The sequence below is a fragment of the Callithrix jacchus genome, chromosome 12 (genome assembly GCF_049354715.1).
Source record: "Callithrix jacchus isolate 240 chromosome 12, calJac240_pri, whole genome shotgun sequence".
Classification (NCBI taxonomy): Eukaryota; Metazoa; Chordata; class Mammalia; order Primates; family Cebidae; genus Callithrix; species Callithrix jacchus.
The window spans coordinates 41,555,799-41,582,068 of record NC_133513.1 but is presented as its reverse complement, the minus strand read 5'-3'; the positions used below and the strand labels follow the sequence as shown (position 1 = coordinate 41,582,068).

Here is a 26,270-nt window from a genome sequence, read left to right as displayed (position 1 = left end):
GCTATTTATCAAGTAGTTCTATTTACTGCACTGTATTAGAAAAACAAAAAATGTTTATAGTAATAAGGTTGGCAACAATAGTAAGAAAATTAGGTACTCCAAACAAAGTGGAAAAGGAATCACTGCAACTCTCAAGAATCTTCACCGATGTGAAAATATCCTCTGTCCCATTTCATGTCCAAGAGCCTAAGTTTTCTATCTTTCTATGGCCATTCTTCTAGGACTCAGTGAAAGGTGAGTCAGCAAATACTATTTCACAGAACAAAAGAACTCAAGGGCAAAAGAAGAGCAGTAACCTGCTCAAGGTCACACAGTCAATTATGTGACAGAACCTAGCTAAACTGGGACTCGTGTCTCCTTCCAACTACAAACCTTGCCAAGTTAAAGCCATTTTACCAAAGGATGGGAGGAGAGGAGATGCAATCAGGTGACAAGCAGTAGTGAGAAAATTGCGAAGTATCTAGTTACTGAGTTATTTCCTAAATCAGGAGTGAAAAATAAAAGATTTTCTCCCCAGAAATTAACATGCATGCTCAATTCATTTGCCAGAGTCTCTGCTCTAATGACATCCTGGCCTTGAAAATGCTCAAAGGGATGAATTAACGACAATTCACATTTAAGGGACTATGGAAGAGAAAGCTGCATTACGATTACCCAGGTCTTTCCCCAACCATACCACACCCTGTGTCTTTTGCTGGGTCCACATAATCCACTCCCTGGCAATACACAGGATATATGCACTCAAAAAACATGTTTGATATGAGCCAAACTGGGCCAAAAGCTATCGGTGTAAGAAAAGATTATCTGAACTGCACGGTGCTTACCTGTATTTTTCTTACTGACGGCTTGCTTACTCTTTTTCCCCCTAACTCTGCAGTACTACTAAAATGAACCTAAAAAACTGGTTTTTCAACTTCCAATATAGGTTACACATGAACTAATTAAATGTTTGTAAAACATTTTGAAGATGTGAACAAATGTGTAAATGTTAATTATTAATGTCCATCCACAAAGCCTCTGTACCTGAAGGAAAATACAATTCTACTGGCAAGTTTCTGCTACTTTCAAGGCACAAACATGGAAGCCTACCACATTTCTAAGAATTCTAGGAAAACTGTAAGAGCAGACCACAATGATAGGCTATTTACAACAAGAACAAGCTGGAATTTTAAGCTGGCTACTTTGGATATAATTATATCAAAGTGAAAAAATGTGACTTATGGCATATGTAATAAAACTAGAGTATGTTTATAGTCACAATGTCCCAGATGAAAGTTTTAGTTCACTGACTTGAGAGAAGCAAACTTAAATCTCTAAACCCTAGTTTTTTCATCAAAAAAGGAGAGAGGAAAATATCTATGTTATAGGGTTATTGTAAGGAATTAAGAGAATGTAAATGGGCCAGGGGCAGTGGCTCACGCCTATAATACCAGCACTTTGAGAGGCCTAGGCAGGTGAATCACCTGAGGTCAGGAGATCGAGACCAGCCTGACCAACATGGAGAAACCCTGTCTCTACTGAAAATACAAAATTTGCTGGGTGTGGTGGCACATGCCTGTAATCCCAGCTACTCGAGAGGCTGAGGCAGGAGAATCCCTTGAACCTGGGAGGCTGAGGCTGCTGTAGCCAAGACTGTGCCACTGTACTCCAGCCTGAGCAACGACAGGGCAAACTCCGTTCCCTCCACCCCCCCCAAAAAAAGAGAATGTAAATGAACATAATACGTAGGTAAACACACAAAAGTTTTTTTCTTCCCTTAAGTAACTTTACTTTTTCGAAAACGGTTTAGTGTTAATTTAAAACACTTTTAAATGTAATCAATTTAACGACCTCAAAAGACCTCTCTAGACTGGACATACACACTATTCCATGCTCTAAGAATACACACAGCACTATTTTGGCAGGAGTGCTCAAGCAAAAGCTTTGGCTATTACTGCCCAATGACCCATGCATGCCTTTAATCCTTCAAGAGAAGAAGCACCTCAGCCAGCCCCCAAGGCTTCATGTGATCAAATGAACACTTAGAACTCTACTTCCCAACTCGTTACCATATTTTTTTTTCCACAAATTAACTCCCCCAAACTGCGAAGCCTCATCTATAGTTCCTTTGTATTCTGAGCCCAGCCACTCTGTGTGAAAAGCATCCAAGAGGATGTACAGTCTGTACAAAGCAACTAAAAACCATTTTCGTCCAGCTTGTTAAAGGTAAAAGAAATTATTGTCATGCAAAGTCACAACAGACTTCCCTTCTCCCACTCCAGAAACATACCCACTTAGACAACACAGAACTCAAATGCCAATACAAGGGTTACAGATTTACAGATACCACCCAAGGCATAGGGTACGTTTTTAGAAGTGATTCATAAATTACAGAAAATGTCAAATTTGTCAAAAGCCCCAGTCATATCCACCACCTTTACACAGTTATCACCTGGGAAAAAGAATACTTCTAAAAATCTAAGTTAATGTTGATAGTATAATTCAGATTTTAAAATAAAACAACTTCATGCTGAGTTCAATTTTTCTGAAGAGATCTGCCCGCCACAATGTCAACATAAAGTACCCTTTCAACAAAATGGCGCCACAATAAGCCTGGTGGGAAGAGCATGTGCTAACAATTTTTCCAGGAACCGCTATGGACTCCTATCAAAACCACCCAGAGCCAGGTGCAGTGGGGTATGCCTGTAGTCACAGCAACTAGGAAGGCTGGGATGGGAGAATCACTTAAACCCAAGAGTTCAAGTCCAGCCTAGGCAACACAGCAAAACCTCATCTCTTTAAAACAAACTAAAAAAGTTTACTCTTAACTGATTCCCATCTATGATTAAGATTATTAAGGGCTCAAATTTTTAAGACAACAGACCATATACACAGTAAAAGAATTGAATAAGTAATATCAGCAACCATAAACAAATGAAACCGATTACCCTAGAAACTCACCAACTGAGCACAACCTCAAAAAATATTAACTCATTTTATTAAAAATAAGAATAGCCAGGTGCGGTGGCTCATACCTGTAATCCCAGCACTTTGGGCAGCCAAAGTGGGTGGATCACAAGGTCAGGAGTTTAAGACCAACCTGTCCAACATGGTGAAACCCCATCTCTACTAAAAATACAAATATTAATCGGGCCTGGTGGCATGTGCCAGTAGTCCCAGCTACTCGGAGGCTGAGGCAGGAGAAATGCTTGAACCTGGAAGGCAGAGGTAGCAGTGAGCCGAGATTGCACCACTGCACTCCTGCCTGGGCCACAGAGAAACTCTGTCTCAAAAAAAAAAAAAAAAAAAAAAAAAATAGGCCAGGTACCATGGCTCATGCCTGTAATCCAAGCACTTTGGGAGGCCAAGGCAAACCTATCACCTGAGGTTAGGAGTTCCAGACCAGCCTGGCCAACAAGGTGAAACCCTCCCTGTCTCCACTAAAAATACAAAAAAATTAGCTGGGCATAGAGATGGGCACCTGTAATCCCACCTACTCAAGAGGCTGAAGTAGGAGAATCACTTGAACCTAGGAGGTGGAGGTTACAGTGAACCAAGATCATACCACTGCACTCCAGCCTGGGCAACAGAGCAAAACTCCATCTTAAAAAAAAAAAAAAAAAAAAGAATAAGGGGCCAGGTGCAGTGGCTCACACCTATGATCCCAGCACTTTGGGAGGCTGAGGTGGACAGCCTGAGTCTACAAGTTCAGGAACAGCCTGGACAACATGACAAAACCCCATCTCTACAGAAAGTACAAAAATTAGCTGTGTGGCACACACCGGGGGTCCCTGCTGCTCCAGAGGCTAAGGTGCAAGAATCGCTTGAGCCCAGAAGGCAGAGGCCACAGTGAGCCAAGACTGCGCCAGTACACTCCGGCCTGGGCAATGGAGTAAGACCCCGTCTTAAAGAAAACAAAAGTTAAGACAAATATACACACTGCCGAAAATCAGAAGATTAAAAGTTACTCTCACCTACTTTGCAGTAGCCTCCTCATGTATGTGTATGTGAAGTACGTTCAACTGATACCTTTGCATCACGTTAAAACATCTCTCCACTATCACCAATATCCTTAGAGACTACAAATGGAAAATAGAGCTCACTAATATTTTTATCATGCTCAGAAAAGTTTTCAGTATGTTTGGAGTCCTAACTAATTCTGATATAATATGCAAGATAATTGTTTAAGGTCACTACCAACTTCCTTCATCCATATCTGGCCTTCCTTTAGTTATTACACATAGTGGTGGCTGTTTTATGATTGTCATGATTATTAGCTACTATGCCACGAGCCCTGTTATGTGCCAGCAGCTGTATATATCCCTAATTCCCACTAAAACCTCCCGCTCTCCCTTCCCTACAGTTCTCTAATTCATACACCCAGTTCAGACCATCACTGGACTCCAGAACTGTATATCCAAATGCTTACTGATACCTTCACTTAAAATTTCACAGATCTCCAACTCAGCATGTCAACAGGGAAATCACAATTTCAGCCTCCCAGCAAACTGATTCCACATCTTCCCCATTTACACAGCTGTGAAGGTAAAACACCTAGGAATCATCCTTAATTTCTTTCTTTTTAGAACCTTTTTCCAATCTGTAAGTAATCCTATCAGTTCTATTTTCAAAGTGTACATGGATTTAAACCACTTCTCACCACTTTCACTGCTACCACCCTAATCCAAGCCACTCTCTTCCCTAGCCTGAACTACTGCACATCTCTTAGTCTCTCCGTTTCCACTACTGCTCCCTATGCCCAGAGTAAAAATTTTAAAGCCTAAATCAACTCTTGTCATACCTTGCTGAAATCCTTCCGCTGCTTCCCACCATACTTAAGAGCCTATTGGATCTGGTCTACGGCTACACATACAAACTTCATCTCCTACCATTCTTTCTCACATTCCAGCCACACTAGGCTCCCTGTTCATTCTCCCACCTCAGGTCCTTTTCACTTGATTTTCCTTCCAAACCCACTTTCCCTGAATCTTCATGTGGCTTGCTCCCTTGACTTTCTTCAGGTCTCTGTTCAAATCTCATCTCCTCAGTAAGGCCTTGTTTGACCTCCCCAAGCTCCACCAGACATCACTGCAATTGTTTGTTCAGTCATTTATTTTCTACTTCCCTCAGTAGGATGTAGTCTCACATTGAGTAGTAAGCCAAGCAGGCACACTATAAAAATACATGAGGGCAGCAACTACAGATGTCACTGAATCCCCATTACCTAGGCCTGACAAACAAAGGTACTCAATATTTGAAAAAAATTAACAAACAACCCTACAAGGTATGTCATATAACCATTTGTCAAAAGAGAAAAGAGAAGGTTGGATTTCAGAGTCAAATAACTTACATAAAGCTGCGTGGTAAATAAACAGCAAATGCACCTTAAAGAGCCAGCACTCTACCCACTCAATCACCAGAACTTGTAACATAAAGCATATATGCTAAGAAATAAAAACACAAAAGCAAGCATTTCTACACAAAAACACCAGATCATAGCTGTTACAGACAGCTCTTTTAAAATTTGTCTAGCAGGTTTTCTGGTTTTCACTGGAAGACTCCCCAATGGAGAGCAGAAAATAATAGATTATAGTGATCCTTTTCTTTCTGTTCATCATCACAGCAATTCATTTCTTTGATTAAACTGAGGTATGTACCATGTGCCTCTTCAACTAAAAGACATCTACATTTTTTTGTATTTCCCAAAAAACAATGGCTGAGCTACTGTCAGAAGATATTCAACAAATACTTCTTTGTTATTTATACCCCCAAAGGTTTTGAGAACCCTGTAATGAAACTTTCAGCACCACCAACAAAGCATACTCACCCAAGGGACTTCAGCTGCTAACCATAATGGAGTAATTGGATCCAGACTTAGCCTGGCATCCTCCCTAACTGCTAGAAAAGTGGACAAAATGTATGAGGCAGCATCTTTTAGAGCCTGAACAACAGGCAGCACAGAACTGCAATCCCAAAGAGAAGGGAACAAATGAGATTAAGTACTAAAATCACCCCAGCTTTCTGGCTGGAGGTACCTTTTGGACCATGGTACAATGAGGAGGATCCCAGGCACAACATGGCAGCCCTGTCAAGTTTAGAAAACAAACAAGAGTTTGGGAAAGCTAAGGAATCTGAAAATTGCAGAGTACCAGAGAAGAGGAGGGAACTGCATGAAAAAGGAGCTCCAGAAATCAGCATAGAGGCCCCATGAGTCCCACACTGAGTAGTAAGCCAAGCATGCATATTGTAAAAATACATGAGGGCAAGCAAAGAATCATCCAGGAACTATAAGCTAAATGATCCCCAAAAGTTCACACAGGGCTGGGAGACATTTGTGTTCTCAATCACCAGAGTCCTCACAGGGAGTCCAATTCTTCAATGGAAACTACAGGGGCTTCGTGCCTTAGTAATGGGGTGTAACAAGCATTGTCAAAACAAAGTCCAACACTCTTTAAAGCAATGGTTCTTGTGTTCGAAATAACTGTACCCACAAGGAGACATTTGACATTTAACAGATAAGGAATCAACAGCTATCATGAATATTATACATATGATCAAGACTCTATTTTAAAAATGAACATAACTGGAAACAAATGGAAGAAGTAAAAAAAAGATTCAGTAGCAAATGGAACCCAAACACATGTAAAAAATAATACATCATGACCAAATGAATATTATCACAAGAATTTCAACATATTACACCAGACTAAAGAAGAAAAAACATACAATTATCTCAATAAACACAGAAAAACCTTGGACAACAGTCAATATCTATTCATGATAAAAACTCTCAGCAAACTAAACATAGAAGACAACTTCCTCAACTTTATAAAAGATATCTAAAAAACAAACACCTATGGCTAGCATATTAGTGGGCACTCAGTTTTTCCCCTCTAACATCAGCAGCAAGGAAAGGATGCCCACTTGTAAAACTCCTATTACACATTATACTGAAGGTCCTAGATGGTTCAGCAAAGTAAGAAAAAGAAATCAAGCCGGGCACAGCAGCTCACATCTGTAATCCTAACACTGCGGGAGGCCACGGTGGGTGGATCACTTGAGGTCAGGAGTTCCAGACCAGCATGGCCAACATGGTGAAACCCCGTATCTACTTAAAAATATATGTATACAAAAAGTAGCCGGGTGTGATGATATGTACCTGTAATCCCAGATACTTAGGAGGCTGAGGCATGAGAATCGCTTGAACCTGGGTGGGCAGAGGTAGCAGTGAGCCAAGATTATACAACTGCACTCCAGCCTGGGCAACAGAGCAAGACTCTTATCTCAAAAAAAAAAAAAGGAAATGAAAATATACAAAATGAAGACAAAGAAATAAAACTGCCCTTCTTTGCCAATGACATTATTGAAAAGTATCATTCGCAACAGCACCAGAACACATGAAACACATGTATAAGATTTAAAAATACATGCAACATCCAATTGCTAAAAACTACAAAATAACGAAAAATCTAAAAAGGTCTAAATAGATATACCATGTTCATGGCTTATTATTAAAATGTCAATTGCCAATAACAGATTTCCAGCTTCAATGCAACACCAATCAAAAACCCCAGCAGGCTGGGCATGGTGGCTCATGTCTATAATCCCTACACTTTGGGAGGTCACAGTGGGAAGATCACTTGATCCCACTAGTTTCAGACCAGCCTGGGCAACACAGAGAGACCCTGTCTCTACAAAAATAAAAAAATTAGCCAGGCATGGTGGTGCACAGAGACCAAAGTGGGAGAACAGCTTGAGTACAGGAGATCAAGGCTGCAGTGAGTGGTAATCCTGCACTGCATTCCAGCCAGTGATTAAGTGGGCAACTGAGTAAGATCCTATCTTTTTTTTAATACGGAGTCTCACTCTGTCACCTAGTGGAGTGAAGTGGCACAATCTTGGCTCACTGCAACCTCTGCCTCCCGGGTTCAAGCAATTTTCCTGCCTCAGCCTCCTGAGTTGCTGGGATTACAGGTGCCCACCACCACACCCAGCTAATTTTCTGTATTTTTAGTAGAGATGAGGTTTCACTATGTTGGCCAGGCTGGTCTCAAACTCCTCATCTCAGGCGATCCACCCGCCTCGGCCTCCCAAAGTGCTGGAATTACAGGCATGAGCCACCATAGTCGGCTGAGACCTTATCTTAGCAAAAGAAAAACCCAGCAGGATTTGTAGACATCAGCAAGATGAATCTAAAATGTGCACAAAAAGGCAAAGCAACTAAAATACCCAAAAACAATTCTGAAAAATAACATAACAAGAGAACTTACACTACCTGATTGTAAAATTTACTCTAGGTGACAGTAATCAACAGTGAGATCATAGAGAAATGGAACAGAAGAGAGACTCCAGACACAGATCCACACATTTATGATAATCAACTTGCAAAAAAAGGTACAAAGGTAATCAACAGAGAAAGGACAGTCTTTTTAAAAACTGTTGCTTGAAAAATTGTAAAACCATATACAAAAAAATAAACTCAATGCATACCTTGCACCATTTAGGAAAATTAACTTAAAGCAGGTAATAAACCTAAACATAAAATTTTAAATAAAACTTCTAGAAGAGCTGAGAACGGTGGCTCATGCCTGTAATCCCAGAACTTTGGGAGGCCGAGGCAAGCAGATCACTTGAGGTCAGGAGTTTGAAAACAGCCTGGCCAACATGGTGAAATCTCATCTCTAATAAAAATACAAAAATTAGCCGGGCATGATGGTGGTGGGTGCCTGTAATCCCAGCTACTCGGGAGGCTGAGGCAGGAGAATTACTTGAAGCAGGGAGGCAGAGGTTGCAGTGAGCCAAGATCACGCCATTGCACTCCAGACTGGGTGACAGAGGGAGACTCCACCTCTAAAAAAAATAAATAAAACTTCGGCTAGGCACGGTGGCTCATGCCTGTAATCCCAGCTCCTTGGGAGGCCAAGGCGGGAGGATCACCTGAAGTCAGGAGTTCAAGGCCAGCCTGACCAAACATGGAGAAACTCCATCTCTACTAAAAATACAAAATTAGCTGGACATGGTGGTGCATGCCTGTAATCCCAGGTATTCATGAGGCTGAGGTAGGAGAATCATTTGAGCCCAGGAGGGAGAGGTTGTGGTGAGCCAAGATGGCACCAGTGCCTCCAGCCTAGGCAACAAGAGCAAAACTCTGTCTCTAAATAAATAAATAAATAATAAAATGAAACTTCAAAAAAAAGAATAAAAAATAAAAATAAAACTTCTAGGAGAATACATAGGGAAAAGTCTTTGAGCTCTTAAATTAGGCAAAGATTTCTAAATTATTACACCAAAAGCATGATCCATTAAAAAAAAAACTGGACATCATAAAAATTAAGAACTTCTGCTCTTCAAAAGACATTATTAAGACACATAGGCCAGGCACAATGACTCATGCCTGTAATCCCAGCATTTTGGTGAGGCCGAGGCAGGCGGATCCACTTGAGAGCAGGAGCTGGAGACCAGCCTGGCCAACACGGAGAAGCTCTACTAAAATACAAAAATTAGCTGTGCATGGTGATGCACACCTGTAATCCCAGCTATTCAGGAGGCTAAGGCAGGAGAACCACTTGAACCCAGGGGGCAGAGGTTGCAGTGAGCCAGGATTGTGCCACTCACTGTACTCCAGCCTGGGTGACAGAGCAAAACTGCATCTCAAAACAAACAAAAAGACATTACTAAGACAAGTAAAAACAGACTAGGAGAAAATATTTGCAAATTATATATTTGATCCCAGAGTATATACAAAAATTCATTTTTTCAAGCAAAAGATTTTGAATAGACATCAAAGAATGACAACTAATCAGATGAAAAGATGCTTAATATCATTAGTCATTGGGCAAATGAATAAAAAGGCTACATTCTGTATGATTTCATTTTTACGACATTCTTGAAAAGGCAAAAATCCATGGAGACAGAAAACAGATCAGCAATTTCCAGAGTCTGGGAGTAGAGAACAGGTTGACTACAAAAGGGCTCAGAAGAATTTTGGAGGATGAAGTCCTATTTGAAGCAGTGGTTATATGAATGTATACATGTCAAAACTCACAGAATGTTACACTAAAATGGCTGAATTTTAGTGAATGTAATCTATACATCTGAATAAAGAATGATAAAATAGAGACTAAAGAGACATAATGATGTGCTGAGTGAACCTGAATTTTACCCAGTCCTTTGAGACGGAGTCTTGCTCTGTCACCAGGCTGGAGTGCAGTGGCACAATCTTGGCTCACTGTAACCTCCGCCTCCTGGGTTCAAGTGATTCTTCCACCTCAGCCTCCTGAGTAGCTGGGACTACAGACACGTGTCACCATGCCTGGCTAATTTTTGTATTTTTAATAGAGACAGCGTTGCACCATGTTGGCCAGGATGGTCTTGATCTCCTGACCTCATGATCCGCCTACCTCAGCCTCCCAAAGTGATGGGATTAAAGGTGTCAGCCATGGCGTCCAGCCCAAAATTTTTTTTAATAAACTATAAAAAATATTTTGGGAACAAATAGAGAAAATTGAGTAAGTATTGAGTAATATTATAGAAAGAACATTAATCTTTCTTGATGTGAATAGCTGCAGTTGGTTATGCAGAAAAAGGGTCAGCAGACTTCTGTAAAAGGCCAGATAGTAAGCATTTTCTGCTTTGTGGATCACACAGTCTCTGTTGTAACTACTCAACTCTGCCTCTACAGCACCAAAGTAGCCATAGAAGAGTGGTATCAATGGTAAAAACCTCACACCTTTTCCTTCTCTCCCACCCTAGCATCCGTATCATACAAACACACTGATATCCACCTTCCCCAGGCACTGAACACAGCACTGCCCCACAGAAATGTTCATACACAGTATTTCAGTACCAGGTACATCCTCTCAGCAAAGTCTGACAAAAACCATTCATATTCTATTTCTAACATCACAATCAACTCATAGGTGGCCTAGAAAACTATAAATGAGGACAGACACATGAAAAACTTACTTTTTTTTTTGAGACACAGTCACACTCTGTCACATAGGCTGGAGTGCAGTGGCGTGATCTCAGCTCACTGCAACCTTCACCTCCCAAGTTGAAGCGATTTTCCTGCCTCAGCCTCCCCAGTAGCCGGGATTACACCGCCTGCCACAACGCCTGGCTAATTTTTGTATTTTCAGTAGAGACACGGTTTCGCCATGTTGACCAGGCTGGTCTTGAACTCCTGACCTCAAGTGATCCGCCCACCTCGGCCTTCCAAAATGCTGCAATTACAGGCGTGAGCCACTGAGCCAGGCCATGAAACAAACTTTCTTCCACCAAGGGCTTTCTCCTCTCTCCCCATTTACAGCAGTAAGACAGCCTAACCTGGGAAAGAGAGTGAGAGAGGGAAGCTAATTCCAAATGGATGCCTGTCCCCATCAGTAATAACCAAGTCTATTCAAGTGCTAGATGTTAACTTTAAATGAAGGGAACATCGAGAGTCCAAGTTTCTTCGCCTAGCTTTGTCAGGAATGTTTTTACCCTCAATCTCAAAGTGTGATCAAATATAATATTTAAAGGTTTACCCTCAATCTGTAAGTTTGTTCAAATATAATTTTTCATGTTTTTACCCTCAATCTGTGTGATAAAATCTATTTTTTAAAGGTTTATCCTCAATCTGTAAGTGTGATCAAATATAATTTTTAAAGGTTCACTATAATCTCTTCATACAAAACTAATGGAAAGATGGAATAAAATACACAGAAATGTCCTTAACAGGTAAGTATTTCTAGAATGCATCTACTCCACCTGGTACTGTAAGTATTCTAAACTGTACTAGTATAACTGATTTAAATCACTGTTTTTTTCTGTAAACGGTGGCACCTTTAAAGTGTTATTTTGAAAGGGAAAGGAGCGACTTGCTCATGTCTCTGTACTGAACACTGTTAACATCCAGTCTAGTTCTACCTTATACAAGTCTGAGAAATACAGACATAATCCATACTTATTATTTTTCAAGACTAAGGTTAAAGAAAAGGAAAGAAAGTTGGAACTAACTCATATCCTCTTATGACTGATGTACTGAAAACAATCCATCTCTCACTGTTTCCTAAATACCACAGTCACAAAGAGCTCTACCCTACCAAGCCACTCTGCAAGTCCCACTCTCAAAGGAAGACTAACAGGTGACTGAGAAGATAAACTCACTATTGTTTCCATTATCCTTCAGTTCATCTGGCACCTTTGAGAAATGCATTTGGATAAGACTCAAGTCTCAGGGCCCCTTATTTATGGACGAAATCGCTAAACCTCTATACTTAGAAGCATCAGACTTTTAAGAATGCTTAAGTCATGTAAAAACGTATCACAATTATTATCATTACATCTACGAGGAAATAGCTACCTACTTCGTGTTAGGTACTGTAGTAAGTACCTCACATAGTCTCATTTATTCCTGAGAACACAGCAAAGCATGTCACTAACCCTTAAGGAGTAGGAAACTGACGCTCTGACAGGCTATGCAACTGGTCAATGGAAATGTGAGGATCTGAACTCTACCTAGCTCCAAAGCATGTACTTTTTCCTAAAATTTCTCATTTTTTTCCCCAATTTCCCAATGGAGGGAGGGTTATAACTAGATTTCTCCAACAATTTTAATAATTTCACCAGCTGGGTGAGGTGGCTCACACCTGTAATTCCAACACTGTGGGAGGCTGAGGTGGGAGGATGGCTTGGGTCCAGGAGTTAGAGACAACTGGCAAACAGTGATACTCCGGCTCTAAAAAAAATAATACTTTCACCCAAGGTGGGGTGGAATTTCTAAATCGGAATCTCTTGTTGAAATCCTTAGAGCACTAGTTAAGCCCCACTTCTTTTCAAAAAATAACCAACAGATTTTTTAAAAGGTTAGAAATCCTTTTAAAATAAATTTCATCATAAAGCCCCAAGTTAATTGTCATTTTGAAAAAGTCCCCAGAGTTAGTGGCTTTCTCCTATGTATGCTAGCTACCACTAGGCAGTAAAAATAATGTACCCAATTCAAATACATATTCTGCCTGCACTATGTTAAGACTCTACTGACAAAGAGGGTACAAAGCTTAATAAGGTCTATCACAGACCTCAAGGAGTTAAAGGACTAGAGGAGGAGTCCATTTACAGGATGTGTGCAGTTACCATTTAGTCAAGGCAGATGAAGTGTGAGAAATCCTAAAACAATTGTATATACAGTATAACACGCCATCACAGCCCAGAGAAGGAAAGCAACTGGTGTACTCGTGACGTTATGTTGTTAGTAGTACTTGTTTACATTATGTCTCCCTCCCTGACAATCCCTTCCAACCTCTGTCAACCTCCTCCTCCACAATCACACACACACACACACACACACACACACAACCACACAACCAGGAAGGGAAGCCATCGAGCGAGTATTCTGAATTCTAAAAGTGACTGTAGTTTTAAAAGTGCCTGAAGAAAATTTGTCTTTAGTTTCATCAGGTGAAGAAAGTTAATTTATAACACAAGGCCCACCGGAGAAGCCCAGGAACTCTTCTCCACATGACTCACTTAGCATGGGAAATCACTCAAAAGCAAACTGACACACACAGTATTTCTCAAATTTTTCTTTTTCATTTAGCAGGTGGTAAAGGAACACAACTGAAGTTAACGATAAATGACACTCTGGACATTTTCTTCCACTATGAATGACAGACATTTAAGCTAGTTCCATCTAGGAAACTCAAACAAAATTATGTTCATCTCATAAGCCACAAGAACCAAATTCAGTGGAATACGAGCACCCAAAACTTGACAAGACTTGTACTTAATGCAGCCTGCAAATCCCCAAGAGTCCACGATGGAATACAAGAACAGAAACACTGATTTATCTCAACTGATGTCACCTCCTTCACAAACTTGCCAATAATGACCTTTTAAGAACTGCACCTTTTGTCCTCATCTGGGCAATCCAACGGTTTAGAAAAACTGAATAAACTGCTTCTTTGAAAAATAAAACAATTGTGTGGGGAGGTGCGGGTGAGTAGCAACAAAAAAAAAGGCACACTAGTTTTTACTGTACTGAAGCAATAAACTCTCCGAATAACTTCATTAAAGAGTGTCGCAACAAAGAATGAATAACAAAATAACGCTCAATCCAACTTTTACTGCGAATTCCTGAGTTCACAGTAGGACCTAGAAAATTAAACGCGACGGTATCACTCGGCTGTAAGAACTTCCAAAACAAAACAAACTTATCTACCCCCTTTCTTGATTTAAAAAAAAAGGGGAGGGGGAGTTTGAGGGTTTTTCCTTTTTTTTCAACTTCACATACTGGTTGGCTTTGCAAAAAAAAAAAAAAAAAAAGGCAGTGAGCCATATTTACAAAAAAAAAAAAAGTGTTTTGTTTTGTTTGCTCTCAAGATACAGCTGGAAGTTGAGCCGGCTGCACGGGTCGCAGAGCGCGTGAGGACCACACAGGTCTCCTGGGCCGCTCGCCTCCGATCAGCGCGGTTTCAGCCCGGCCGCGCCCCCGAAAAGGCACAGAACGGCCCCGGCAGGCGGCCGCCGCCCGACGTGTTTACCGCCCGGGTCGGCCCCGGGGAACCGCTCCCTCGCGCCCGCAGCACTTGTTCGCGGCGCGGACTCTACACCGCGGCCGCCAGCCCCAGGGGAGGAGCGGGCCCGCCCCCGCGGCGCCTACCCGGGGACCCGGGCCAGGGGTCCGGGCCTCACTGGGGGCGGGGCGCCTGTAGGGGCCTCAGCGGCCGAGCACGTCTCCGACCTGGAGAGCCGTGACTGACCCAAGTGGCGCCGCGGGGTGGGAAGCGCGCCGAGCTCCGAACAGACAATGCGGGAGAAGGGTGATGCGACGGGAGGAGGGGTCTGCAAAGTAAAGGTCCCGGCGCCGCCAGGTAACCCGTCCGTCCCGCCCGCCCCCAAAGCCCCCGCAGCCCCCGCCCCTCCTCCGAGGCCCACCCCACCGAGCGGCCGCAGGGAAGGGGCGGCGCTCCGCACCCAGACCCCTCCACAAATCAAAACTTGCCTTAACTCCGCTAACTAAGTTCCGCTCTTACCGTGCGGCACCCAGGGCTCCCCCGCGGGCCGAGCCGGGACAGCTCCTCACCTTCGCCACGGAGAAAGACAATAGGCGGCCGCTCCACTGGCGGCGGCGGCGGCGGCTAAAGCGGTGGCGACAGAGGAGAGCAGTGGACACTACGGTCGGAGCCCAAGCAAGTCTCCGGAGCTGCTCCGGCTCCGCGCTCCCCAGCACACAGACCCAGCCCACCCGCGCATGCGCCGCAGGCTGCCCGGGATGGGCGGGGCACGCGGGAGGGCGGTAAGGCCTGAGAGTCCTCCAGTGAATACACGCGGAGCTAAGGGTTGCGAGCTGGGATTGCACGGCAGAGCTGCCCATCCCGCTCCACGACACCAATAGTAAGGCTCCTGGGCGGGGCACGCAGGTTGCTAAGGGAGACTGAGGTTGGCCGCCACTGTTACTGGCGGCAAAGTGATCAAAGTGGGGTGGCTGGCTGAGGCTGCTCTGGGAAATGGCCACCCAGAGCATTTCTCTCCGCCCTGTCTCCAGAAACCGCCCTTCCTCTCTGTGCCGGTGGTTAGCTGAACTGTAGCACATAACCACACATCCTGAAATGATTTACTCCTCTACTTCCCCCACTTCAAATCAGGAAGTGGGGTTTAGTGTTCTGTGTTCACAGCCTAGCAGAGTCACTGCTAGGTATTAAACAAGTTCTTTTTTTTTTGTATTTTTAGTAGAGACAGGGTTTCACCATGTTGACCAGGATGGTCTCGATCTCTTGACCTCGTGATCTACCCACCTCGGCCTCCCAAAGTGTTGGGATTACAGGCATGAGCCACCACCCCTGGCCTTGTCTCAGGTCTTTATGATTCTAAATTCCTGTTCTCTTTTCATATAGCATGATCACACAACTCCTTTTTCTTTCTCTAGGAGGATCTGAGTGAGAAGAACATTTCTGGGTTGTCTTTTGAAAAAAACGAATGCAGAATTGTCCAGCCTACAGGAGCCCAGGTCTGTCTTGGGTTGGAGCACAAGGTCATCCTGACCCTCCCCAACCACTGCGTTTACTCATGAAGTTCAGATTTAGGGAAAGAGGTTGACCTAGAGAAGATGGGGCAAACCCAGATGAAGGAGACACTTTTGACAAGACTTTTCTATTTGGCTTAAGTCTCTACAAACTGATATCATTGTTTTTAGCATGGCATGCTCTAATTGTTTTGATATTTTATTTTTGGTTAGTTCATGTTGCAGATATTGTTACTTTTATTATTATTATTTTGAAATGGAGTCTTGCTTTGTCACCAGGCCAGAGTGCAGTGGTGCAATTTCGGCTCACTGCAAGCCCTGCCTCCTGGGTTCAAGTGATTCTCCTGCCTCAGCCTCCCAAGTAGCTGGAAATTACAGGCGCCCACCACCAGGCCCAGCTAATTTTTGTATTTTTAGTAGAGATGGGGTTTCACCATGTTGGCCAGTGTGGTCTCGAGCTCTTGATCTCCTGATCCACCCGCCTCAGCCTCCCAAATTGCTGGATTACAGATGTGAGCCACCATACCCGGCCACAGATATTATTTAATAATAGAATAAATACGTCCCTTCATTTTGGAAGCATTATATACATCTTTCCCGAATTCTTGAATAGACTGACGAGCAGAACTGAACAGGTGCATTTCCAGCTATTGGCCTTAGGACTGTTTCTGCTAAAGTTGAATGAAGTTTGGTAGTTTGGTCAATGACCATAATTCCACTCACCAACCCAGTCTTCGAGTGGAATTACACATTAGCACTGCCCTCTTCCCCCAGAGCAGTCCACTTCAGTCCACTGGAGTTTGTGAAACCAGCTGCACCTTGGCAAGCCCTGGCCTGGGATTAATTTGCCAGGGAGGTTATTCAGAGACGTCTCTGACTCAACTTTGGGGCCAACTCTGAGCACCAAGCCCCAGCCCTGACCTCTTTTGATTTTTCTCTGTGCTGATTCATTCTGGGTTGGGACTTTATTGTCAGCAATTGTAATTGCATATGGGTGGAACATGGATTTTAAATATGACAAGGAGCCAAGTCTAGGGCATCTGCTAGCTTTGTTATTAATTGTGTCATTTTTTATTAATTGAAAAAAGGAAGGAAAGAAGGGACGATAGGAAGTAGAGAGAAAAGAAGTAAAAAAAAAAGGGAAATATCCCACCGACCCAAGCTACAACCTGTTCTCTTCCACCCTCTATATTTTCTCAAAGGGCTTGGAAAGACTTGTCCTGAATCTTGTTCACATAACAGGAAGCCAGGTACAGTAGACAAATATGGCTGGGTACAATGGCTCATGCCTGTAATCCCAGCACTTTGGGAGGCCAAGGTGGGTAGATCACCTGAGGTCAGGAGTTTGAGATCAGCCTGCCCAACATGGTGAAACCCTGTCTCTGCTAAAAATACAAAAATTAGCTAGTCATGGTGGTGCCTGCCTGTAATCCCAGCTACTTAGGAGGCTGAGGCAAGAGAACCACTTGAACCCAGGACTCAGAGGTTCCAATAAGCCAAGATTGTACACTCCAGCCTGGGCGACAGAGCGAGAGTTCATCTCAAAAAAAGAAAAGAAAGAGTATAGATTTTAGGTTAGCATATCTGAATAATAGTGTGATAATGGGCAAGTTATGTAAACCTCTTTGAACCTCTGTTTCCCAATCTGTAAAACAGCAATAATATTTACTAAATAATGATATATAGTATTGTCACAATGGTTAGAAATATTCTTTTTTTTTTTTTGAGACGGAGTTTTGCTCTTGTTACCCAGGCTGGAGTGCGATGGCTCGATCTTGGCTCACTGCAACCTCCGCCTCCTGGGTTCAGGCAATTCTCCTGTCTCAGCCTCCTGAGTAGCTGGGATTACAGGCACGCGCCACCATGCCCAGCTAATTTTTTGTATTTTTAGTAGAGCCGGGGTTTCACCATGTTGACCAGGATGGTCTCAATCTCTTGACCTCGTGATCTACCCGCCTCGGCCTCCCAAAGTGCTGGGATTACAGGCGTGAGCCACCGCGCCCAGCCCGGTTAGAAATATTCTATACAAAGTGCCTGGCACATTAAAAAGCATTAATACTTTGCAAATATTATTGTTACAGCTATTTTTATTAAGGGACCCTTTGAAGAAGTGAGAATGTAGCCTCACAGAACAGACTGAAAGTTTAAATTTCATTCCTCTGAAATTGTGGCAGAATGTTCTACGCTCCCTTTGAGTGGAGACTTGGGAATGTCTAAGTACAATGGTGGTTGGGTCTCAGGGAGTGACTCAGGCTGTGGGAATATTCAAAACAGTCAGTATAGGAGAGGATCAGCCAATAAACAGAAGGCAAGTATTTGGGGAAGCAGTAGGAACTGAACAGAAAGAGCTCCCTTAGTGCTGGCAGCTCCCATTTACTAAAAGAATAATCTTGTACAAGTTGCATAAATCACTAAGACTTGGTTCTCTTATCTGTGTCAATCTCTTTGGGTTGCCATGAGGATTAGAGGAGATCGCACATGGAAAGTGTCTAGCACAAATTAAAGTGCTTAGTAAAGAATTACCTCACGTGTGAAGGAGAAACAAATTGAAATATACCAAGCTCAAGGGTAGCATAGACTGGAGCAATACTGCCTGGTTCAGATCTGAGCTCCAGTACTGTCTGTCTCACTTTCTCATCTGTGAAATGGATATAATAGCTTCCTTGGCTGTACTTACCACATACATGTGTTAAGAGGAATAATTTTGAGTCAATATATGTAAAGCATTTATAATATGGTCAAGTATTATATAAATAAATATTAAATAAATACATAGAGAAGTCTAGTCCTAGTGCTAGGACAAGAACAGATGGCAAAACCAGAAGGATAAAAAACTAAATTGAGCTGGACACAGTGAAATGTGCCTATAATCCCAGTTACTTGGGAGGCTGAGGCCAGAGGATCAGTTGATCCCAGAAGTTTGACACCCAGCCTGGGTGACACAGTGAAACATCTCTGTATAAATAAATAAAATTGTTGACTTTTGACCAGAGTGGGCCATAAAGCATAAAAGCAGTAGTGGCCAGGCACAATGACTCACACCTGTAATACCAGCATCTTGGGAGGCTGAGATAGGTGGATCTCTTGAGCTCAGGAGTTTGAGACCATCCTGGGCAACATGACGAAACCCTGTCTCTACTAAAAATACAAAAATTAGCTGGGCATGGTGGTACACACCCGCAGTCCTAGCTACTTGGGAGGCTGAGGCATGGGGTCACTTGAGCCAGTGAGGTCGAGGCTGCAATGACCCGAGATCATGCTGCTGCACTCCAGTCTACGCAACAGAGCCATACCCTGTCAGATAGAAAGAAGGAAGGAAGGAAGACAGAAAGAGAGAGAGAAGGAAGAAAGGAGCAAGGGAGGGAGGGAGGGAAGGAGGAAGGAAGGAAGGAAGGGAGGGAGGGAGGGAGGGAGGGGCAAAATAGTATTAAAGCAAGTGCTTCCTCTTCTTTTTTTCTCTTTCTTTTTAAAAAATAGGCTGCAGTCTTTCTTTCTGCTGACGGGATGCCGAAAGGAAAGACGGCCAAGGGGAAGAAGGTGGCTCCGGCCCCTGCTGTCGTGAAAAAGCAGGAGGCTAAGAAAGTGGTGAATCCCCTGTTTGAAAAACGGCCTTAAAATTTTGGTATTGGACAGGACATCCAGCCCAAAAGAGACCTCACCCGCTTTGTCAAATTGCCCCGCTATATCAGGTTGCAGCGGCAGAGAGCCATCCTCTACAAGTGGCTGAAAGTGCCTCCTGCAATTAACCAGTTCACCCAGGCCCTGGGCCGCCAAACAGCTACTCAGCTGCTTAAGCTGGCCCACAAGTATAAACCAGAGACAAAGCAAGAGAAGAAGCAGAGGCTGTTGGCCCGGGCCGAGAAGAAAGCGGCTGGCAAAGGGGACGTCCCCACTAAGAGACCACCTGTCCTTCGAGCAGGAGTCAACACCATCACCACCTTGGTGGAGAACAAGAAAGCTCAGCTGGTGGTGATTGCACACGACGTGGATCCCATTGAGCTGGTTGTCTTCTTGCCTGCCCTGTGTCGAAAAATGGGAGTCCCTTACTGCATTATCAAGGGGAAGGCAAGACTGGGACGTCTAGTCCACAGGAAGACCTGCACTACGGTAGCCTTCACACAGGTTAACGCGGAAGACAAAGGTGCTTTGGCTAAACTGGTGGAAGCCATCTGCACCAATTACAACGACAGATACGATGAGATCTCCTGTCACTGGGGAGGCAATGTCCTGGGTCCCAAGTCTGTGGCTCGCATCGCAAAGCTAGAGAAGGCAAAAGCTAAAGAGCTTGCCACGAAACTGGGTTAAATTTACACTGTTCTCTGTAAATAAAAATAAAACAATGAAAATTTTCCTTCAAAAAAAAAAAAATAGGCTGCAGGCAGTAAGGGGTGAGGGTGTGTCAGCCTGAGTGAAAGAGCAGGATGTGAGTGGACCCAGTCCTTTCAAGCTGCCATGGATCCCAGGAAAACGCCATGGAATCACTTTAACAGCAAGTTCTGCTTCCTTAGCTTCCCAGACCTGGTGCCTGAGAGTGACTCTAAACATTTTCTGTGGGGGTGGGCTTGGTTAGGAAAAGCTCACTCCATGGGAATGGTCACTGCTTTCAAGAGCACCATGGCCATATCCAAAGCCAACTGACTGAGTGAATGAGAAACCCCAGTGAGTTCTGCTGCTTCTGCTGTCTGACTGGTACAAAGCGGGATGTAAAATATTCAAATTCCAGGGATACAGCCAACTGTGCAAATTCCTGACGGGCAAATTGAGGCCATTATCTGTAATTACAGTCGCCTGAATTCCATGCCAGCAAGACCCTGTTTTCCAGCAGTCAGCGATAGCAGCTGCTGCCCTGGTGCCAAATGCATCCAGGGAAAGTCCCAGGAGTGCAGATGAACAGCCCTCACAGGGTATTCCTGACACCCTCTGACAAAAATACCAAATCTCACTTAAAACCTGAAGACAGCGCCTATGGCTCTCAGGATTAACTCTTTGGTTAGGCTTGTCATCATTTGGGATATCACCATCTTGAACCTCTTTTCCCCAACAATCTTCCCTTAACCCCAACTGAATTGCTTGTTTATAATGAATGACCTGATCCCTGATTCCATCCTATTGACCCTCATTAAGGTGCTTCCTTATGTGTGATTTAGTCCTTGGGCCAGGGATGACCTCATCACTAACTCCCACTCATCCTTAAAAACTTAGCTCACACCTCCTTCTCTGGACATCCTCAGGCTGGATTTGATTTCTTTTCTCTTGGGCTCCCATTGTGCCTGTGCTCACACAACACAGCACTGTCATTCTTTGATTTGTCTCCTCTGGTAGACTGCAAGCTCCCTGAGGGCAGGGGCCATATATATATATATATATATATATATATATATATATTTTTTTTTTTTTTGAGACAGAGTTTCGCTCTTATTGCCCAGGCTGGAGTGCAATGGCGTGACCTTGGCTCACGACAACCTCCATCTCCTGAGTTCAAGAGATTCTTCTGCCTCAGCCTACCAAGGAGGTGGGATTATAGGCATGCACCACCACGCCCTGCTAATTTTTTGTATTTTTAGTAGAGGCAGGGTTTCTCCATGTTGGTCAGGCTGGTCTCGAACTTCCAATGTCAGATGATCCGCCTGCCTCAGTCTCCCACAGTGTTGGGATTACAGGCGTGAGCCACTGCGCCCGGCCTTAAAAGTAACGTTAAGGCTGCAATTTTTCTTTTTTTTGAGATGGAGTCTTACCATGTCACCTAGGCTGAAGTGCGATGGCACGATCTCGGCTCACTGCAACCTCTGCCTCTTGGGTTCAAACTATTCTCCTGCATCAGCTTCCTGAGTTAGCTTCCTGAGTAGCTGGGATTAAAGGCGCACATCACCACACCTGGCTAATTTTTATATTTTTAGTAGAGCCGGGGTTTCACCACGTTGGGCAGCCTGGTCTCAAACTCCTGACCTCGTGATCTGCCTGCCTCGGCCTCCCAAAGTGCTGGGATTACAGGCTCACGCGCCCAGCCCAGGGGTCATGTCTTCTTAGATTTTCTCAGAATCCAGCACAGTATCTGGCATCACTGGTCATTCATCCAGTGGCTGTTAGATCATGAATAAATGACATCTTCCCTGCTGTAGCGCTAAGGAAATTGTTCTTTCACTTGGTTAGATCCTCCTCCGAGATTACTACTCAGACTTACTCCTAAAAGCAACCAGTGAAAACCCACAAAGAAAATTTCATGAGTATACTGAGTACAAACTCAACTCACCACATGCCCTTCTATTTTTAACACTGTTTAATCTTACAAGGTTGGGTTCCCTAGGTATATAATAAGGCATAAAGATTTAATTAACCTTGCTGCTTCTGTTTTGTCAGGGTGCTCTACTGAGGCCTTATTTAAATAGGATTTCATGCTAGTTTCTTCATAGTTATTAACCAAGTCCAAAGGTTTTTATTCTATTTCTACCCATAGCATTATTTGAAGTGTAACTGTTAAGAAGTGTCTTTTTTTGGCCGGGTGCAGTGGCTCAAGCCTGTAATCCCAGCACTTTGGAAGGCTGAGGCGGGTGGATCACGAGGTCAAGAGATCAAGACCATCCTGGTCAACATGGTGAAACCCCGTCTCTACTAAAAATACAAGAAATTAGCTGGGCATGGTGGCACATGCCTGTAATCCCAGCTACTCAGGAGGCTGAGGCAGAATTGCCTGAACCCAGGAGGCAGAGGTTGTGGTGAGCCGAGATCACGCCATTGCACTCCAGCCTGGGTAACAAGAGCGAAACTCCATCTCGGAAAAAAAAAAAAAAAAAAAAAGAAATGTCTTTTTTTTTTTTTTTGAGACAGAGTCTCACTAACTCTGCTGCCCAGGCTGGAGTGCAGTGGCACGATCTCCGCTAACTGCAACCTCTGCCTCCTGGGTTCAAGAGATTCTTCTGCCTCAGCCTCCCAAGTAGGTGAGACTATAGGTACGCACCACTGCACCCAGCTAATCTTTGTATTTTTAGTAGAGATGGGGTTTCACCTTTTTAGCCAGGCTGGTCTCGAACTCCTGACCTGAAGTGATCCACCTGCCTTCGCCTCCCAAAGTGTTCGGATTAAGAACATGAGCCAACATACTTGACCAATAAATGTCTTTTTTTTTTTTTTTTCTGAGATGGCGTTTCACTCTTGTTGCCCAGGCTCGGCTGCAATGGCAAGATCTCAGCTCACCACAACCTTTCCTCCCAGGTTTAAATGACTCTCCTGCCTCAGCCTCCCAAGTAGTTGTGATTACAGGTGCGCATCACCATGCCCGGTTAATTTTCATTATTTTTAGCAGAAATGGAGTTTCTCCATGTTGGCCAGGCTGGTCTTGAACTCCTGACCTCCGATGATCTGCCCGTCTTGGCATCCCAAAGTGCTGTGATTACAGGTATGAGCCACTATGCCTGGCCAGAAATCTCTATTTTAAGTTAAAGTACAAAAACTTATTTATCTAAATGACTGGTCCCCTCACCCTTGCAAATCTAGCCACCTCTCTTTGCTTTTTTTTTTGAGACAGAGTCCAGCTCTGGCACCCAGGCGGTAGTGCTGTGGTGCGATCTAAGCTTACTACAACCTCTGCCTCCTGGGTTCAAGCAATTCTCCTGCCTCAGTCTCCTGGACGGTAGTATCTGGGATTACAGCCACCTGCCACTATGCCTTCCTAATTTTTATATTTTTAGTAGAGACAGGATTTCACCATGTTGGCCAGACAGGATTTCACCATGTTGGCCAGGCTCCTGACTTCAGTGGTCTCGAACTCCTGACCTCAGGTGATCCTCCCGCCTTGGCCTCCAAGAGGGCTGGGATTACAGGCATGAGCCACTGCACCCAGCCTAGCCATTTTTCCTGCAATAATATTGCAGCTGTTTGAAATATTTTTGGGTCTCTACTTTATAGTTTTGCCTTCACAGAGGTGGTGATCCTTACTTGAAGAGTGGTTTTGTTACTTTAAAATCCAAAACTATAGCAACAAATCCTATTGTCCAATACAATATCCACTATATTTAACTTCTGGAAACAGTGTTGAACATGCACAGCATTAGTTGGAAATCAGATATGTTAGGTAGCACACTTTTTTTTTTTTTTTTTTAAAGATGGGGTTTCACCATGATGGCCAGGCTGGTCTTGAACTCCTGACCTCAGGTGATCCACCCACCTCAGCCTCCCAAAGTGCTAGGATTTCAGGCGTGAGCCACCGTGCCCAGCGAGCACACACTTTTTAATTAAAAAATAAATTGTTATATAATTTTTAACTGTATTAACTGTATATATGTGACAAGGATGTTGAATCCATAATTTAATGGATATTACTTAAGGAAAAGCTGTATTGCTTAAGGAAAAACTTATTTAAGTAAAAATACAGTGAGTTAAATTGCTGAGAGATAGTAAGCAGTAACCCAGTTATGATGATGAGACAAAGATTGTGAGGGGGGTATATCAATGACTAAGGTGCGAGAAACACCCATGGAATGAAAAGAGCAGAGGCTCTGGGCTCCAGTTATTTTGCTGATTATCCAGGAGTCTGTGGGCGAGTGACTTACTTTCTCTGAGCCCTACTTGCTAATCCATGTGGTGAGAGTGAGTTGCAGTGGTGATCAGAGATAAGTTTCATGGGTACTCAGCACAGTACCTAAAGGGCTCCATAGTGCAAATTCTTAAAAAATCAGAACCATGCTCATGGGACAAAGCTATTGAATCTACTTTTTGAAAGTTGCCACAGTTTGAAGGGAAAACCAGGGACATTTCATTAAGTGTGATGAGCAAAAGGTGGCAGCTGGATGGCTGCTCTGATGGCTCAAAGTATTCCTTTGAACTTATTCACCTGGGCCTGTTTGTTAAGGGACCAGTCTCAGAATGAAAGAGTCAGGTAGTTACTCCGTATATGATGCTAAATAACTGGTGCTACCCTTGAACTCTAAGAGTTTATCAACTCATAGACATTAAGCCATGAGAGTCTGTCTCTTACTGACCCTGACAATCTCTCTCTCTTTTCCTTGGTCAATTCAAAGCTTATAACTAAACTCATAGATCAATTCTAGAAAACGGAATCACCTTATGAACCACTTGCTCTTCCCATTCACCTACACTCCTATGCTAAAGTGCACTTTCCTTGGTACTGGTATTTTTTATTCTCACTCTACTATTTTATACAAATTCCCATTCTTAAAAATCTTTTTTTTTTTTTTTTTACTATAGAGATCAGTCTTACTATGTTGCCCAGGCTGGTCTTGAACTCCTGGGCTCAAGCAATCCTCTCTCCTTGGCCTCCCAAAGTGTTGGGATTATAGGCGTGAACCACCCTTCCTAGTCCAGATTCCCATTTTGTGTATGTCCAGTGTGAAAGGGAGAGTACATAATATCTTAGTCAGCTCAGGCTGCCATAACCAAATTGCTTAACAATGCAAATTGGCAGGGCCCAGTGGCTCACCCCTGTAATCCCAGCACTTTGAGAGGCCAAGGCAGGCGGATCACAAGGTCAGGAATTTAAGACCAGACTGGCCAACATGGTGAAACCCCATCTCTACTAACAAATACAAAAAATTAGCTGGGCATGGTGGCTCATGCCTGTAATCCAAGCTACTTGGGAAGCTGAGGTAGGAGAATTGTTTGAACCGGACCCAGGAGGGGGAGGTTGCAGTGAGCTGAGATCACGCCACTGCACTCCAGCCTGGGCTACAGAGGGAGATTCCATCTCAAAAAAAAAAAAAAAAATGCAAATTAACTTTTTCACAGTTCTGGAGGCTGGAAGCCTAAGATCAGTATGTCCATATGGTCGGATTCTGGTGAGGGCTCTTTTCCCAGCTTTCACATGGCTGTCTTCTTGCTTTGTCTTCACATGGCTTGGGTGTTGGAGGAGCAAGCATGTTAAGTGCAAGCTGTCTAGTGTCTGTTATAAAGGCACTAATCCCATTATGATCCTCCCACTGTCAGGACCTCATCTTACCCTAATCGCCTCTCAAAGGCCCCATCTCCAAATACCATTACACTGGAGGTTGAAGGGTCAACATATGAATTTTGGAAGGCTACAACATTCAGCCCATGACACTCAGTAAATAAGCAGATAATAAAAGTCATGTCATCTTTTGCCAAGAGCCAGCAATTTATCATCTGTGTCCCACCAGAATTTCCAGACTATCCAAAGAAACGTCTTCTTTCTTGGATCAGTCATTGTAAAACTAGGCAAGCATGCTGACAATGGACCACAAATACTTGTTCTCATACGGAGCCAAGTTTATATCCCAAATTGTTCATCAGCCATTACTGATTCACAAAAGATGAGCAAGAT

At 43.5% G+C, this 26,270-nt stretch overlaps 1 non-coding gene and 2 pseudogenes across 3 annotated transcripts in view; 2 read left to right on the top strand and 1 right to left on the bottom strand.

Moving 5' to 3' along the window:
• Window positions 1-15,194, bottom strand: part of LOC103793660 (serine-rich coiled-coil domain-containing protein 2) — a 123,927-nt pseudogene extending 108,733 nt beyond the window's left edge. The window contains exon 1 of the transcript XR_013524835.1: window positions 14,991-15,194. The product of XR_013524835.1 is annotated as a serine-rich coiled-coil domain-containing protein 2 (transcript). The remainder of the gene's footprint in view (window positions 1-14,990) is intronic.
• LOC118146550 (U7 small nuclear RNA) lies at window positions 5,483-5,542 on the top strand. The gene has a single exon (XR_004732406.1). It is a non-coding gene; the product is annotated as a U7 small nuclear RNA (small nuclear RNA).
• On the top strand, window positions 14,648-20,295 carry LOC100390739 (large ribosomal subunit protein eL8 pseudogene; annotated as a pseudogene). The gene is made up of 3 exons (XR_013524838.1): window positions 14,648-14,828; window positions 15,884-15,964; window positions 19,457-20,295. The product of XR_013524838.1 is annotated as a large ribosomal subunit protein eL8 pseudogene (transcript).
• Window positions 20,296-26,270: the final 5,975 nt, after the last annotated feature.